The following is a 14,802-nucleotide window of genomic DNA, read 5'->3' as shown; positions in this document are numbered from 1 at the left end:
CAGAGACACACCAACTAGCCAAAAATAGGTTTTCTTATAGCCAAATTCATATCCTGAGACGGTGTCATGTGGTACCTGACATCACTCCAGAGATGTTCCCAGGAGTTTGACAAAAGGATTAATGGGTGATGATGTCACTAGCGTAAACCACTATTAAAACAAAGAAATAAAAGTGGGTAATCTAGCACCAAATTGTTTACTATTGTGACACCATAGCTGAAACAATGAAGGAGGATCTACATGACAGGATGGAGTAGTTAATAATAATAAATCATAATCTTCCATGATGTTCTATTATGTAAGATGCTTGCCTGGATGGTTGCCAGGAAAAATCTTTTGTTAGGCAGGAAGACATTGCAGCAAGTCTCCTGTTGACCGTTGGTCACTTCAGTTACATCTCCAAAGCATGTCTGGTCTCTGCAATGTAGTATGTACATCTCCTATGCATGACGGTTTACAGGAGCTGAAGTTGATGTTTTGGGACATCTCAGAAACCTGACTTCTGTCAGGGCTGCTTCTTAGCACTGTCTTCTGGATGTCAGGAGTGCAGTTGCTGTCATGGCCAACTCATGGGATTAGGCCATATAGGCAGCTTCTTAGGGCGCCGCATGGCCTACAAAACATGGCTAGGTGCCCCCTCCCCACATGCCAGCTGACCCGCAGCCTCTTTTGCCCACCCAAGACTCAGGCAGAGGAAAGAGGTGGCTTGACCTCACTTCCAGGCTGCCTTCCCTTGCAAGTGAGGCAGCCTGAGAGCGAAGCAGAGGCCCTGCACCACTTTTCCCCCATCTCGCACTGTGGGATGGTTGAGCAGGGGGTTGTTTGCACAGAGGGCTTCTCAAGAGGAGCCCGCTGTGCATATGGGGCCATCTGGCCCTGCTCAGCTTTTCAGCACTGCGCTGGGGGCCCTCCACCACTGGAGGGTGGGAGGGCAGGGCTTTGCCTGGGGCAGCAAAAACCCCAGCGCCTGCTTTGGTTGCTGTCTGCAGGGCTGAGCAGCTCATCTGGAAGCGTAGTCTGGAGTCCTCTTTACAGAGCAGGCACACACAGTCACACAATAGCAGGCACAGACAGGAAGCTGGCTGGAGCCTGGTTGGAAACACTGCTGCATAGTCCATACAGGGTAAATTCCATATGGGAGTTGGCACAGAGGCTAAATGCTTGTAGTCCATCAAGACTGAATGTCCATAGTGCAGTAAGCACAGGGGTCATTTTGTAGAAAAATAGGTGGCAGAGCTCATTAGCATAACTCATTAGCATATGCCACCCCCCACCAGCCGAAAGCAACCCGACGCAAGAAAGGAGAGCCCCCGGCGAGTGAGGCCTGCTTGGGCTGCCTAGGGATCCAGTCAGCCCAAGCAGGCCTCACTCACCCCGGGCTCTCCTTGGCCATCACCCCCCCAGTCAGAAGGCCAGCAAGTCACCTGCTGCCCAAAATCACATAAGGAGTGGAGAAAGGGAGGCGTGGGTTTCTCCAAGGATTAATGAGGGCTGCTGGGGGTGTGGTAAAGCTCCTGGTGGCTGGCTGGCTGCCCACTCTCCTAATCCAGGGATTGTTATGCTGCTGCACTTACTATTCAATGGATAAGGCAGGTGGGGAAGAGGAGGGGGAACCCTCAGAAAGATTCAGAAGCTGTGCTCCCTTGAGCTCCTGCTGAATTCAAGACTTGAGTAAGCATATGATTTTAAGTGATCGCAGTCCATTATAACTGTAAGTCCATGTGAGCTTGGCATCAGAGCCAGAGAACCTGATGGAAGGGCATTTCCCAACACCACTTAAAGAGGCGGTGGTCTGTCCCCTCTTGAAAAAAACAACGTTAGACCCGGCCGAATTGGCACACTATCGGCCGGTCTCGAATGTGCCCTTTTTGGGCAAACTCATTGAGAGGGCAGTGGCGATGCAGCTACAGAGTTTCCTGGAGGATGCTTCCATCCTTGATCCCCTTCAGTCCGGCTTTCGCCCGGGCCACGGGACGGAGACGGTGTTGGTTGCCCTGGTAGATGACCTTCAACAGCATCTGGATCGGGGCAATTGGGGGTGAAATGTCCCAGAGACACATGCTTGATTGCAGAGTGCCTCAAGGGGCGGTCCTCTCCCCAATGTTATTTAACATCTATATGCGCTCCCTTGCCCAGATTGCCCAAGGGTATGGGCTGGGTTGTCACCAGTATGCTCTATCTGCTTATGGACGGCTGGCCTGCGCCCTAGAATATTTGGACCAGGCGTTACAGGCCGTGGCTGGGTGACTCAGGCTGAGCGGGCTGAGGCTAAATCCGGCGAAGACAGAGGTCCTTTTCTTAGGTCGTCGGGGTCCGGGAGGGGAAATCCCCCTGCCAGTTTTTGACAGTGTGCTGTTGACAGCTACGTACAAGGTCAAGAGCCTGGGGGTACTATTGTAGCCTTCCTTAATGATGGAGGCTCAGATAGCAGCCACTGCTAAGTCCGTATTCTTTCATCTTAGGCGGGCGAGGCAGTTGGCTCCTTTCCTGGAGCGTGACGATCTAGCAACGGTGATCCATGCAATGGTCACCTCGAGGTTGGACTACTGCAATGCCCTCTACATGGGGCTGCCCTTGTGCCGAACCTGGAAGTTGCAGTTAGTGCAGAATGCCGCTGCCCAGTTGTTATTGGGGCTCCCAAGATGGGAGCACATTCGGCTGGGGCTCCGGATTCTGCACTGGCTGCCAATAATATACCGAGTTCAGTACAAGGTGCTGGTTATTACCTTTAAAGCCCTATATGGCTTAGGACCTGCCTACCTTCGGGACCGTCTCTCCCCACATGTTCCCCAGAGAGTACTGAGATCGGGATCTCAAAATCTGCTCGTTATCCCCGGGCCAAAGGAAGCCCGCCTGAAATCTACCAGGGACAGGGCTTTCTCTGTAATGGCCCCTTTCTGGTGGAACCAGCTGCCAGAAGAGGTGAGGGCCCTGCGGGACCTTGGCCAGTTCCGCAGGGCCTGTAAGACAGCCTTCTTCCGGCTGGCCTATAACTAACTGGCATTGGAAACTGAGTGTAGTTTTAATAGACCACTGTTATATGTTTTATTTTACTGTTTTAACTGTGTAAGATGTTTTAATTTCAATAATTTTATGTTAGATTTTATGTGCTGTGAGCCACCCTGAGCCACTTCGGTGGGAAGGGCGGGATATAAATTGAAATAAACTTGAAACATAGTCCATAATTGTGGGAGAGGGTGTCCAGAGCTAACAGCTCTTTACTATTATATGTCATCAACAATTCCAAAGATATTACTGTATATTATTTATCTATTTCTAGGTCCTTCCTTCTTCCCTTGGTTAAAAACAGTGTGCGAAGCAAGATGTCACAACCTAATATGTGGAAGGCTTTCTTTGCAGCTCAAGGGAGACTAGGCTGCAGTGTGGTCTTAAAAACACTGGAGTTGTAGGTGAATAGCCCCCACTCTATATTTCTTCAGGCCTCAGAGTAGTGTCAAATGACTTGCTTTGATGCACTGTTTATTAATGTTCCCTTGAGGATCTTGTTTATTACAAGACATGAATGGGTACACTTGCTATGAGATGTAGGACCTCATTACTGGTAATAGTCTATAAAGAAACAGTAGGCAATTATAAAAAGCCTGTCTTACATATTTTTTTCCCATTCCATTATGTGTCTGCCATGTCTGGATGAAATAGAGCCTCATCAACTTTAAGCTTCCTGCATCAGTCATGGAGTGATTTGTCTGCTGTTTGAAATGTTCCATGGCTGTTTCAGATGTAAACATAAATTCTTTTGGGGTGAACTATAAATTTTATTTTAATTGTTTTAAAAATAATTACTGAGATTATAGGTCTTCATTTTAATTTACTTGATGTGTATTTGCTTGAAGGTATGCTGCATTTTTTTTCCAGCAATCCATTTAGTTTAGTTTTCTGAGAAGTCACCTTTGTGACATTCCATTTCAGTAAGTAATGTGCACTGTTGTCAAGAAAATTGTCCTTTGAATACTGAAAGAAATTAGAAATATGTATACAACAATGTATGTGAATCAGGACTTCTGCTAGTATTTCATTGCAAAAGAAATGGAGAAGTGTCAGAAATATGATTATAAGAAATAGATAAATAAAGTTGGGCATAGAAGTAAACTAAGTTAAATGAAATGCAGTTTTCTCTAAGTGGTTGAAATCCCACCCCCACCTTGATTTCTGGCAACAGAAACTGGGATTAAGTCATGATGTGTGCAATGATATTTCTCAGTTATAATATTTATAAAGGGGTTTTATTGCAGTTGTAAATGTTTGCAATCTGTATGTTAATCTGGTTGCACTTTTATATGATGTGAAAATGCAGCAATATAGAGTTTGACATGTGCAACACAGTGAATCTCCATTGTAAGGATGAGTACTCCATGTCAAACTTCCCATATAATTTTTTATGATTGTCATAACTACATCACATATCACATCTGTTCCCTCTTTCTACCTTTGCCAGTTTCTAATGGTGTGGTGAAAATCATTAGAACTCTGTGGAGAGTAGTTCTACTTAAATGACCTACAGTTGAGTGATGGGCAGCAACCCGGTTGAAATCAGATCCAAAATGCTAAACTAGCCCTTGCTGCTGAATGCAGAGATACTGCTGATCCTTTTGCCTGCCTTGGTCAATAGGAGGCTACTTAATGCAATTGTTTGGCTAGGACATGTAACATCTTGTTAAAAAATGAGAGGAATGATTGGATGGGGAGTGTGAGCCCATTAAGTCAGTCATCCCCACTATCACCTTTCCTAAAACTTTCTGGTAATAAGAGAGTTACATCTGTAGTGGAGTGCCTCATGACTTTATAAATCATACTTACAATAATATCCTCCTAGGGACGCTGAGAATGAAAAGTATGTTCTCATGGTTTCTGATGCTAAAGCAACTTAGAGTTGTTACAGGCTCAGGGAAATCCTTGAGTTTGTGTTTCTGGTCTCCCTTTCCCCTTTACTGAGTCTCAGTGCCCTCACTGTTCCACCCCACCCCCCACCAAGAGAGTAACAGATTTGACCAGGGCACTAAACATTTGTATCATTGTGTCCTTTCCTCAATAGCTGAAGGACTTTTATATTCAGCTATTTTATAGGAAATGAGTCAGAGGCATCACTGAAACGATATTCTTTTGTGATAGACCCGTCTACATTGAAGACTGTTTATTTCTTTCTGTTGGAAGTAGACCAACAGCTACAGTAGTGGGCCTATTGGGAATGAAAGGGATTTGCAAAAGAAACAGCCACAGCAGAGGAAGTAGAGCTGTGCTTAGCAGCCCCTGATGCACTTTCTACCAATGTAGGCATATGTGGCTTCATCTAGGAAGTTGCACCATTAAGCTCAAGATGGTTATTTGAACTGACATCAGATCCAAGCACGGGAGCATGTGTGTTTGTGTAAGTGTATTCAAAGAGATTTTTTATTCCGTATGCATTCTTGAATGTATTGAATACATGTAGATTTATAAAAACTGGGCCACTGTAGTATACATTAAGCCAGAATAGCTCAGAATCGTCTTCTTCCTCAAATCTCAGCGAACTAAATCCATTTTTTAAAAGAATGATGCCTGTGAGAAACTGATGGGCAGTGGTAACGTGAATATGGATGTCACAGCATAGCAGTAACCTCTCTCATTAACCCCTGGTAAGATATCATTACTAATAATTTTATCCCAGCTATTAGTTACCATATGTGTATGGTAGCAATCTGTTGTTGTTGGCCTTGTGCACAATATAGGCAGTATTAATTATCATATTTCCCTGATGCAGTGCTCTGCAAATAGATATTTGATGAGCCTCACGATCTGTGGTATGTTTTTTAATGGGTTCTTAGTATTTCCATAGGTGTTAAGCCATTAAAGGTCTGGATGGATGGTGTATTTTCATAGTGTTCTTTCACCAATATTTAGAAAACAAAGGCATTCAACAGAGTGAAAATCAGATCCCATATTCTAAGGCTAAAGATCTTACAATCAGAGGTGTTGAACTCATTTGTTGTGAAGGCCAGATCTGACATAAGTATCACTTTGATGGGCCAAGCCAAGCATGCCATAAAATGTAACATCAGGTACTGGAGGTATAAACTTTATAAAGGTGATTTCACATGTCAAATAGCAGTTACATGTGAATGACAATAGCAGGCTTTATTGGATTAGGTGTGATATGCAGTGGGGTTGTAGGCATGGAGATACCAGTGTTGGTAATGAGACAGGAAACCTAGGTCTCAATTCCATCCAGGAAGATGGAAAGAATAAATGAACATAAGTCTGACATTAGAAACCACAGCATTCAGTTTCTGACCTAAGGGCAGCAGTGGCTCTTACAAAGGAATTTCAAAGGGAGATTAAAAGGAGAAACTGCTGAATTGCAATTCTTAATGAAGCTCAAGACAATGCATCCTCCTTGACTGAATTGAGATTTAGTTTTGCTATCTCAATATCAGTGCATGCTATTATAATTTGGCATCTGAAATCACTCCACTCTCCAAGATAGAAGGACAAATCCAATTTTTTTCCTAATTAGGGTCTTTTTGAAAGAAAATAAATCCAGATATGGACAGAGAAATCCAGTCTTTAAAAAAAACTTTTCAGAATAAGGTAAAATAATTTCCTCATTGCACATTGTGCTTGTAAACCCACCCACTCAACCACCCAAGAAGAAGTGTTATTGCGCACAAAAGCTTTTACATGAAATAAAATGTTATTGGTCGTAATGTTGCCATCATGGAACTCTTTCCTCCTCGTTCCCAACAGAGGAAGAGAAATCCCAAAGAAAGAAGTAGAAGCTTTGTGCTGTGTGTGTGTGGGGGGGGGGGGGGTTTGTCTTAATCTCTCTCCTGCATGAAGCAGGAAGCGGCCATGGAGCTCTCTGCATGTATGTGTGTGATAGAGAGAGAAGGTGGAAGGGAGGGAATCAAGAGGCAGGAAACTGGAAGAAGGAAGTGAAAAGCCACCAAGGGAGCTGGGAAAAAGCAAACTACAGTGCAGCTACGGCAACAGCCCTGGAAAGGAAGCAGGAGGACGAAGTTGCTTGGGGAACAAATTGAAGCTCTGTGTGGGCCAGATGTGGTCCACAGGTTGCATGTTTGACACTGGTATCTTACATTCTATGAAGAATCATGCTGAATATTTTTGTTTCCAGCAGTGCAATCCTGTGCAAAATTACTCTGGTCTAATCTAATTGACTTCAGTGGGTTTAGACTAGAATAAATTTTACCAGATTGTGCTAGCAATCTCAGTGCTAATAAATGAAGGTTAGAAACCTTTCTTGCCTGATAACAAATTTAGTTGCAGCTACTGTATAGCCATTTGCATTAGATTATAAATTCTTACAAGTCTTATAAACAAATATCTGTGCTATTTTGTTTTAATGATTTATGTTGCAAATAGGTTTCTGGTAGACTGTGGCACTTTAAGCAGTCCATTAGAGGAATCTCACTAAAATGAAAGTTTAAATTTGAAGTTTTCTATTACAATTCCCTTTTTTATGCTGCCTTTTAACAGTGACCTCTCCCATCCCTGCACTTAGCTAGCACGTTATAGTGGTTAGCAGGGCTTTTTTAAAAAAAGAGGTGCTGGAACTCTCAAGAGAGAAATGAAGGAGAAACAGGTGTCCTTCATGAACTTTTAAAACATTTTTTGAGAATTTGTTTCTACAAAGAGGTTCTGGAACTCTGTTTCACCACATTCCCCTTCCCCTGGTGAAAAAGCCCTGGTGGTTAGAATGTTTGACTAGGATCTGAGAGCCAGGTTCAGATCTCAGCTATGTCATTGAAGCTCACTGAGTGGCCTTGGGCCAGTTACTCTCTCTTAGTGTAATCTGTCCCATAGGGTGAGTGTTTTGAGAATAAATGGAGAAGGAGAGGATATGCTATAAAGCCATTCTGAGTCAACCCTGGGGAAAAAGTAGTTTGTAAATATCCAAAGATATATAAAAGAAATGATCTCTTTTTAAAAACTAAATTAGAGCAGTAAATTGTTGCTGGATATCAGAAAGGGCCTGAGATTTGAAGACAGATGAGTATGTCTTGGAATGACCTGTTGTTTGCATAGAATTATCATTCTTTTTGTAATGGAAAATTACTGTTATTTCAAATGATTCACAGTATCATTTTAGATTTTCAGTTGGAGAGCTGTACAGTTCATGCAAAAATGAGATTTTTATTTTAATATAAAGTGGTAATTTGCAATTTGAATTATTTGGTTTGATCATTAGAATTCCTCTAAAAGCCATTTGAGAGTTAATGAAGGTATCTATTTTCAGAGCTGGTGTCATATAATGGTTAAAGTATTGAACTACAAGTAGAAGATCCACAGGTGCAACTCTAAGCATAGTTGCATCCTTCTTAGTCTGTTGAAGTCAATGATATTACTCCATTTAGGTCTGCAGTGCCAGACTCAAGTCTACACTTTGCTATGATGCTTGCTAGTTAACTTTGTCAATTGCTATTGTTCAGCCTAACCTACCTCACAGACTTGTAAAGTTAAAATGGAGGAGGAGAGAGCTCTTGAGAGGATAGGCTGGCATAAAATATTATTGATAGGAAGTGACAGGGGTTGTTTTGTAGAAAAATAGGTGGTGGAGCTCATCCAGGAATTATTATGCAGCTGCACATACTATTCAATGGACAAGGAGGTGGAACTCTCAGGAGGAGGAGGAGGAACTCTCAGAAAGGTTTAGGAGCTACACTCCTGTGAGCTCCCACTGAATCTGAGTCCTGGGAAGTGATAACTCAGTCTTTTGAGCATCATGCTTTATGTTGAAAACACAATTTGTTATTTAAGAATATATATATTGGATACATTAGATTTAGAATTAAAAGCCTTGATTCTGTTATATCCATATTAATAGAAAGATTTCCTTTTGTTTCCAGATATTTTATGTTAGTTCAAAGATTTTATGATGCCCCCGTCTACTTCCCTGCCTCAGAGGCAAGATTTTCTCTGTTTTTCTTTCCTTTTACTGACTGAGCCACCCTAGTAATGTGTTGTCGTCTTTGCTGAAGAGCCAGTACATCCACTGACTTTAGTTCTTATGTTTCAGACTAATGAGAGTTTCTTAAGCTTTCACAAGGACTTCAATCTTTATATTGAGAGGCTTTTGTTCCAGTGTTTTCCTCAAACACTCCAGACACTTTCCTTGAGTATTCTCTGACTCTTTTGGTTTCCAGAAGGCTAGTGCACTCTTTCCAGTACTCCAGCCCCCTTCTCTTGAAATCTAGAATTTTTAATTGACTCATAAAGTTTCCAAAGACAGTTTCTAACCATGCCAGACCAGGGATCTCTGCACTCTTCAGAGCTTCCCTGTTTGACTGGGTAGGGAGTTTTCTTCTCTCTCTAGAAGATCTATCCCCTTTCCTTGGCCAGAATAGAGGAAAAGAAGAAGAGACGGGATATAAATATGTATCCCATCCTTCGCTCAGAGTGTCAGAGCAAGCTACAGTCTCCTTTCCCTACCTCTTCCCACAGCAGACATCTTGTGAGGTAGGTGGGTCTGAGAAAGCTCTTCTGAGAATTGCTCTTGAGAGAACAGCTCTGAGAGAACTGTGACTGACCCAAGATCACCCAGCAGCTGCATGTGGAAGAGTGGGGGAATCAAACTCAGTTTTCCTAGATTAGAGTCCACCACTCTTAACCACTACACCAAACTGGCTCTACATCAAACTGAATGGGTGACTTTGCTAACTTCCTAAACCTCCTAGCCACGTTCCTCCAATTCTCCTATATGTGATCTCAGCTAAGTCTGAAATCAGACTGAACTCAGTCAAGGCAGAAATCTGACTGACTCTCTCAACATGCAGCTATCTCAAGACTGATCTTTGCTCAGCTGATCCTTACCAATCAGATTGCTTGGAGCAACTTGTCACTCAAGACTGTCTGTTTCTGTGAAGAATTAACCCTAGCTGTTTGTACAGCACTTCAAAGGGTTTTTTAAAAAGTGCAGCCCGTCACAGATGGGCTTGTCACTGGGGAAGGCTATTCTGTTTAGTTCTCTGAGTGATCATACTGTTTGTGGTCCTGGATGTTTTCTTCCCGCATCCTTCCTTTTTCTGTGTCCCCTGATTGCTTAAAAAGGAACTGAAAAAATTATTGGCTGAGATAATGAAGACACAGGACTTGTGCAATGGTAGGAAGTTCCTCTGCTTTTAAAATATGCATTGTGTTCACTGATTCTGGGAATTTTGATCTGAATAGGACTTTCTTTGCTTATTTTTGAGTCAGGATCCTTTGCTGGATCACTTCAGTGTTGCAGTCTGACTTGAATGCCATGCTGCATGGCATCCTCTTTAGTTGAAGTCAGAGGTGCAGATAAAGATAGTTTGATGGTTTCACTGGAAAGGAGATAGGGTTGCCAACTCCTGACCTGAAGATTTGAGGGGTGGAGCCTGGAGAGGTTGAGGTTTGAGGAGGATTGTGACCTTAGGTACAATGCCATAGATTCCACCCTCAAAACCAGCCATTTCCTAATGGGAAACCATTGTTGCCGATCTCCAGGTGAGAATTCTGAAGCTGTGCTCTTTTGAAAAATGTATAATGGTTTTGTGAAGCTCGTAGAAGCTTTATTGTGAAACAGGGAATTTAGTACAAACCTGTTGCGTTCTGTATGTGCCTTGCTGCACAGGATTATTTCAATGAATATTTATGAAGATATTTTGGAGCTCTGGATTCTTCTGAAGAACTTACCTCTGCCATAACCTGGACTTTATTTCTGGATTCACTGACGTTGATTCATCTTGTGTGAGACTTTGGTATGGGTGTGGCTTATGTTTTTGTGACTGATACATTGTGCTTTACATTGTGACTGATACATTGTTTCACTTTACACTGATACATTGCGCTTTATTTATAAATGCCTTTATATTTGTTAAGAGCCCTGTGGCGCAGAGTGTTAAAGCTGCAGTACTGCAGTCCTAAGCTCTGCTCATGACCTGAGTTCGATCCCTGGTGAAAGCTGGGTTTTCAGGTAGCTGGCTTGAGGCTGACTCAGCCTTCCATCCTTCTGAGATTGGTAAAATGAGTACCCAGCTTGCTGGGGGAAAAGAGTAGATGACTGGGGAAGGCAATGGCAAACCACCCCATAAAAAGTCTGCCGTGAAATCGTTATGAAAGCAACGTCACCCCAGAGTTGGAAACGACTGGTGCTTGCACAGGGGAACTTTCCTTTCCTTTCCTTTCCTTTCCTTTCCTTTCCTTTCCTTTCCTTTCCTTTCCTTTCCTTTCCTTTCCTTTCCTTTCCTTTCCTTTCCTTTCCTTTCCTTTCCTTTCCTTATATTTGTTACTTTTTTGAAGCTGGTTTTTCACAGAGGTTTATACCTATTTCCTGCTCCGCTTTTCTGCATTTCTCTATTTTGTTACCTTGATCTCCAGGTGAGGGCTAGAGATCACTCTGAATTACAACTGTTCTCCAGGTGACAGAGATCAACTTCCCTGGAGAAAATGGCTGCTTTGCAGAACTCTGTGGTCGTTTTCGCACTCACCTTCCGCCGGCGCGACCCCCCTCTTCACCGCGCAGGATCTGCGCGGATTTCGCACTAAACGCTGCGGAGCAGCCAGAAAAGCCAGAAGCTCCCGTCGCAAAAGCCGCGCAAATGCCAAAGTGCTTTTTGGCGGTTTCAGTTTGAGCGGCTTTTGCGCCGGGAGCTTCTGGCTTTTCTGGCTGCTCCGCAGCGTTTAGTGTGAAATCCGCGCAGATCCTGCGCGGTGAAGAGGGGGGTCGCGCCGGCGGAAGGTGAGTGCGAAAACGACCTGTGTCATTATACTCTGCTGAGGTCACTTCCCTCCTGCTTTGAACCCTACTGTGGAGAAAGACTGTATGGCTGATAACAGATGGCCAGTTCAGGGCGGCTTGCAGCCACCTGGAAGAAAGTTGGCCAGAAGTAGAGCGTCCCGGAGCTTCCGGATGGCGCTGCAGGAAGGGGCAGGCCTTGAGCGACTAGAGAGCATCTGGAATGCTCCCGTGTCCCGCTCACGGCTTCCCGGGCACTTGTAAGGTGCTCTCTGGGCTTCCGGATGGCCAAGAGCCGCCTCAGAACTGCTCAAGTGAACATATATGGTGAACATATGAAGCTGCCTTATACTGAATCAGACACTTGGGCCATCAAAGTCAGTATTGTCTTGTCAGACTGGCAGTGGCTCTCCAGGGTCTCAAGCTGAGGTTTTTCACACCTATTTGCCTGGACCCTTTTTTTGAGATGCCGGGGATTGAACCTGGGACCTTCTGCTTCCCAAGCAGATGCTCTACCACTGAGCCACCGTCCCTCCCCAAGTGGTTTCCGAGTGGTTCCTTTTTGAGCCAGGTGGATCGTCCTTCAGAACGGGGTAAGTGTGGGACAGCGGCGGGCGGCCGATGTTGCCATCTGGCCGGTTTATTTGGGTTGACTTCAGAGGCGTCTCTGAGTCAACCCAAAGTGCCGGTCTGCAATCAGCCTATTTTTCCTTGATAGAGGCTGCAAGGAGGGGGGGAGAAGATGGAAACCTGATCACTTCCCCTACAGAAAACAGGCACCTTGAGATGCATACTTTATGATATACCATAACACAACCAGGCCAGGCAAAAAACACCCCAGATCATGCCACAAGCTCACTCTGAAGCTAAATGCAGCAAACACCTTTGGTCTTATATTTAAACTTTACAGATGAAGGGGTATTTTGTGTTTATCTATACATGAAGACCAGGGCTTTTTTTGTAGAAAGCCCAGCAGGAACTTATTTGCAAATTAGGCCAAACCCCCTGACATCACCAATGTTTCGCACAGGGCTTTTTGTAGAAAAAGCCCAGCAAGAACTCATTTGCATATTAGGCCACACCCTCTGATGCCAAGCCAGCCGAAACTGCGTTCCTGTGCGTTCATGCTCAAAAAAAGCCCTGATGAAGACTATTATTATTATTATTCCTGCTTTTGAAATGTACATAGGTTTTTGGGGTTAATGAATCCAGAAAACCAAGGATAAGTGTCAGATTCTTATTATAATATTATATTATACTTCAAGAATTTTGTATTTATATATGGGACTGTTTCTCTGCAGTTCTCTTCTTGGGAGTAAGTGTTGCTGCCACCACCTATTAGTGGGCAGAGCAAGGCAACAGTTACAAGAACTCAGATTTTCCCCATTATTGGACCCATTTGAGCTGTTTCAGATACAGATGAACTGTGTACCAAATGTTTGTTTCCTGTGATTGCTACATGTAAGGAGAAAAAAAGCTTAACTGGAATGTAATTAAGCATTTCTGTGTATGTGTGAAGTGACAAGAAATATGGTTGGGGTTTTTTGTCATTTATAAGAGAAAGAAAAAAATAATAATCCTGATAGACCTGTGAAGATCTTCCCCTGAATATGAACACAATTTATTGTTTTAAAAATTTATATATATGTGTGTGTGTGTTTTGATATTTCTCCTTGATATTTGCCTTCAGACAGGGTAAGTGAATTAAATTTAAAACAGCTCCTGTTTCCTTTGTGAAGAACTGATTTTTCATTATAATACTAGCAATACATCTGTCTGGAGCAAGGGTGAAATTACAGTAAGTTATATGTAATGAAATGCTCCTTTGTGTATATTAAAGTGCATCTCTTGAGAAACTCCAGTCCTTTTGGGTCTCCACATAGCTGTCAATGTCATTTGTTACGAGTGCTTATTTTGTATGCATATCTAGACTCTCAGCTCTCTTTACTCACTACAGAGTACTCTGATCCAAATAGACAGCTGTGTTGGTCTGAAGTAGTAGAACAAAATAGGAGTCAATTGCACCTTTAAGACCAACTTAGTTTTATTCAGAACGTAAGCTTTCGTGTGCATGCACACTTCTTCAAACGAGGAATGAGGTACATGAATGAGAATGAGGAATGTACCTCATTCCTCGTCTGAAGACGTGTGCATGCACACGAAAGCTTATGTTCTGAATAAGAATAAAACTAAGTTGGTCTTAAAGGTGCAATTGACTCCTATTTTGTTCTACAGAGTACTCTGGTTCAGTCCCACATCCCCACCCTATGTCCTGTGCAACAGTCACACAAGATTTGAGGTTCACCTCAACTCCCATTCTCATGTTACCCAATTAGGATCACAACCATAGTGCACACAGAAAAGAGGGCTTGGCCTTCTCCCCTCTCCCATTTTCGCAGTCTTCAGACATATACTTGTTGGTTTCTCAATGAACCAAACAGTGGTCTCCCAGAATCATTTTGAGTAAGCAAAATGGTACAGATGTGTGCTACATGTGTGATAACAGTCACAATTTCAATCAAGCACTGATTGCATGGGAATTGAGGAGAACCTTCAAGTCACAATTGACTGTTACGCAGGCTTCAGAGTGGGAATCCTGGAGCTAATCAGGTATTCCATAATGTATTCTGAGAAGTTTTAAATGTTTTTAAGAGAATTAGAAATGAAGAAAAAAAATACTCTGTTAAAACAGGAGAGATGCAATGTATTGCCATAAAAATCCTTTCTATCTTGCATGTTCTCACATTGAATTCCAGACCTTGGTGACCAGCTGTAATATGTGAGCCATATTAACATGTCTTAGTTCCCTGTCCTGCTTTCAGTATTAGGAATTTACCCTAGTCTGTTCGATGTAACCCTGCTTCTGAGCAGAATTTGTAAAATTTCCAGATCGTGCTTTTGGAGGGACATGTCAAACCAGGCAAGATGAGTGTGTGTCCTTTTGTCCTGATATTGTATTGCATTTTGGGTTTGGTACTCAAAAGTGGGTGAAAAGGTAGATTATAAATGTATAAGTAAATAATAATAAATACCTTTTCAGTCTGCCATGTGATGTAATCTTACAAGGTTAGCAGGCCTTGCTGGTGAAA

At 43.0% G+C, this 14,802-nt stretch overlaps 1 protein-coding gene across 20 annotated transcripts in view; it reads left to right on the top strand.

The window, feature by feature from the left end:
- The window catches only part of ATP2B2 (ATPase plasma membrane Ca2+ transporting 2), an 895,196-nt gene that overhangs the window by 814,082 nt on the left and 66,312 nt on the right, over positions 1-14,802 (top strand). The window lies entirely within an intron of this gene.

Source organism: Heteronotia binoei, chromosome 5, assembly GCF_032191835.1.
Source record: "Heteronotia binoei isolate CCM8104 ecotype False Entrance Well chromosome 5, APGP_CSIRO_Hbin_v1, whole genome shotgun sequence".
Taxonomy (NCBI): Eukaryota; Metazoa; Chordata; class Lepidosauria; order Squamata; family Gekkonidae; genus Heteronotia; species Heteronotia binoei.
This window is presented reverse-complemented; position numbering and strand designations above follow the sequence as displayed.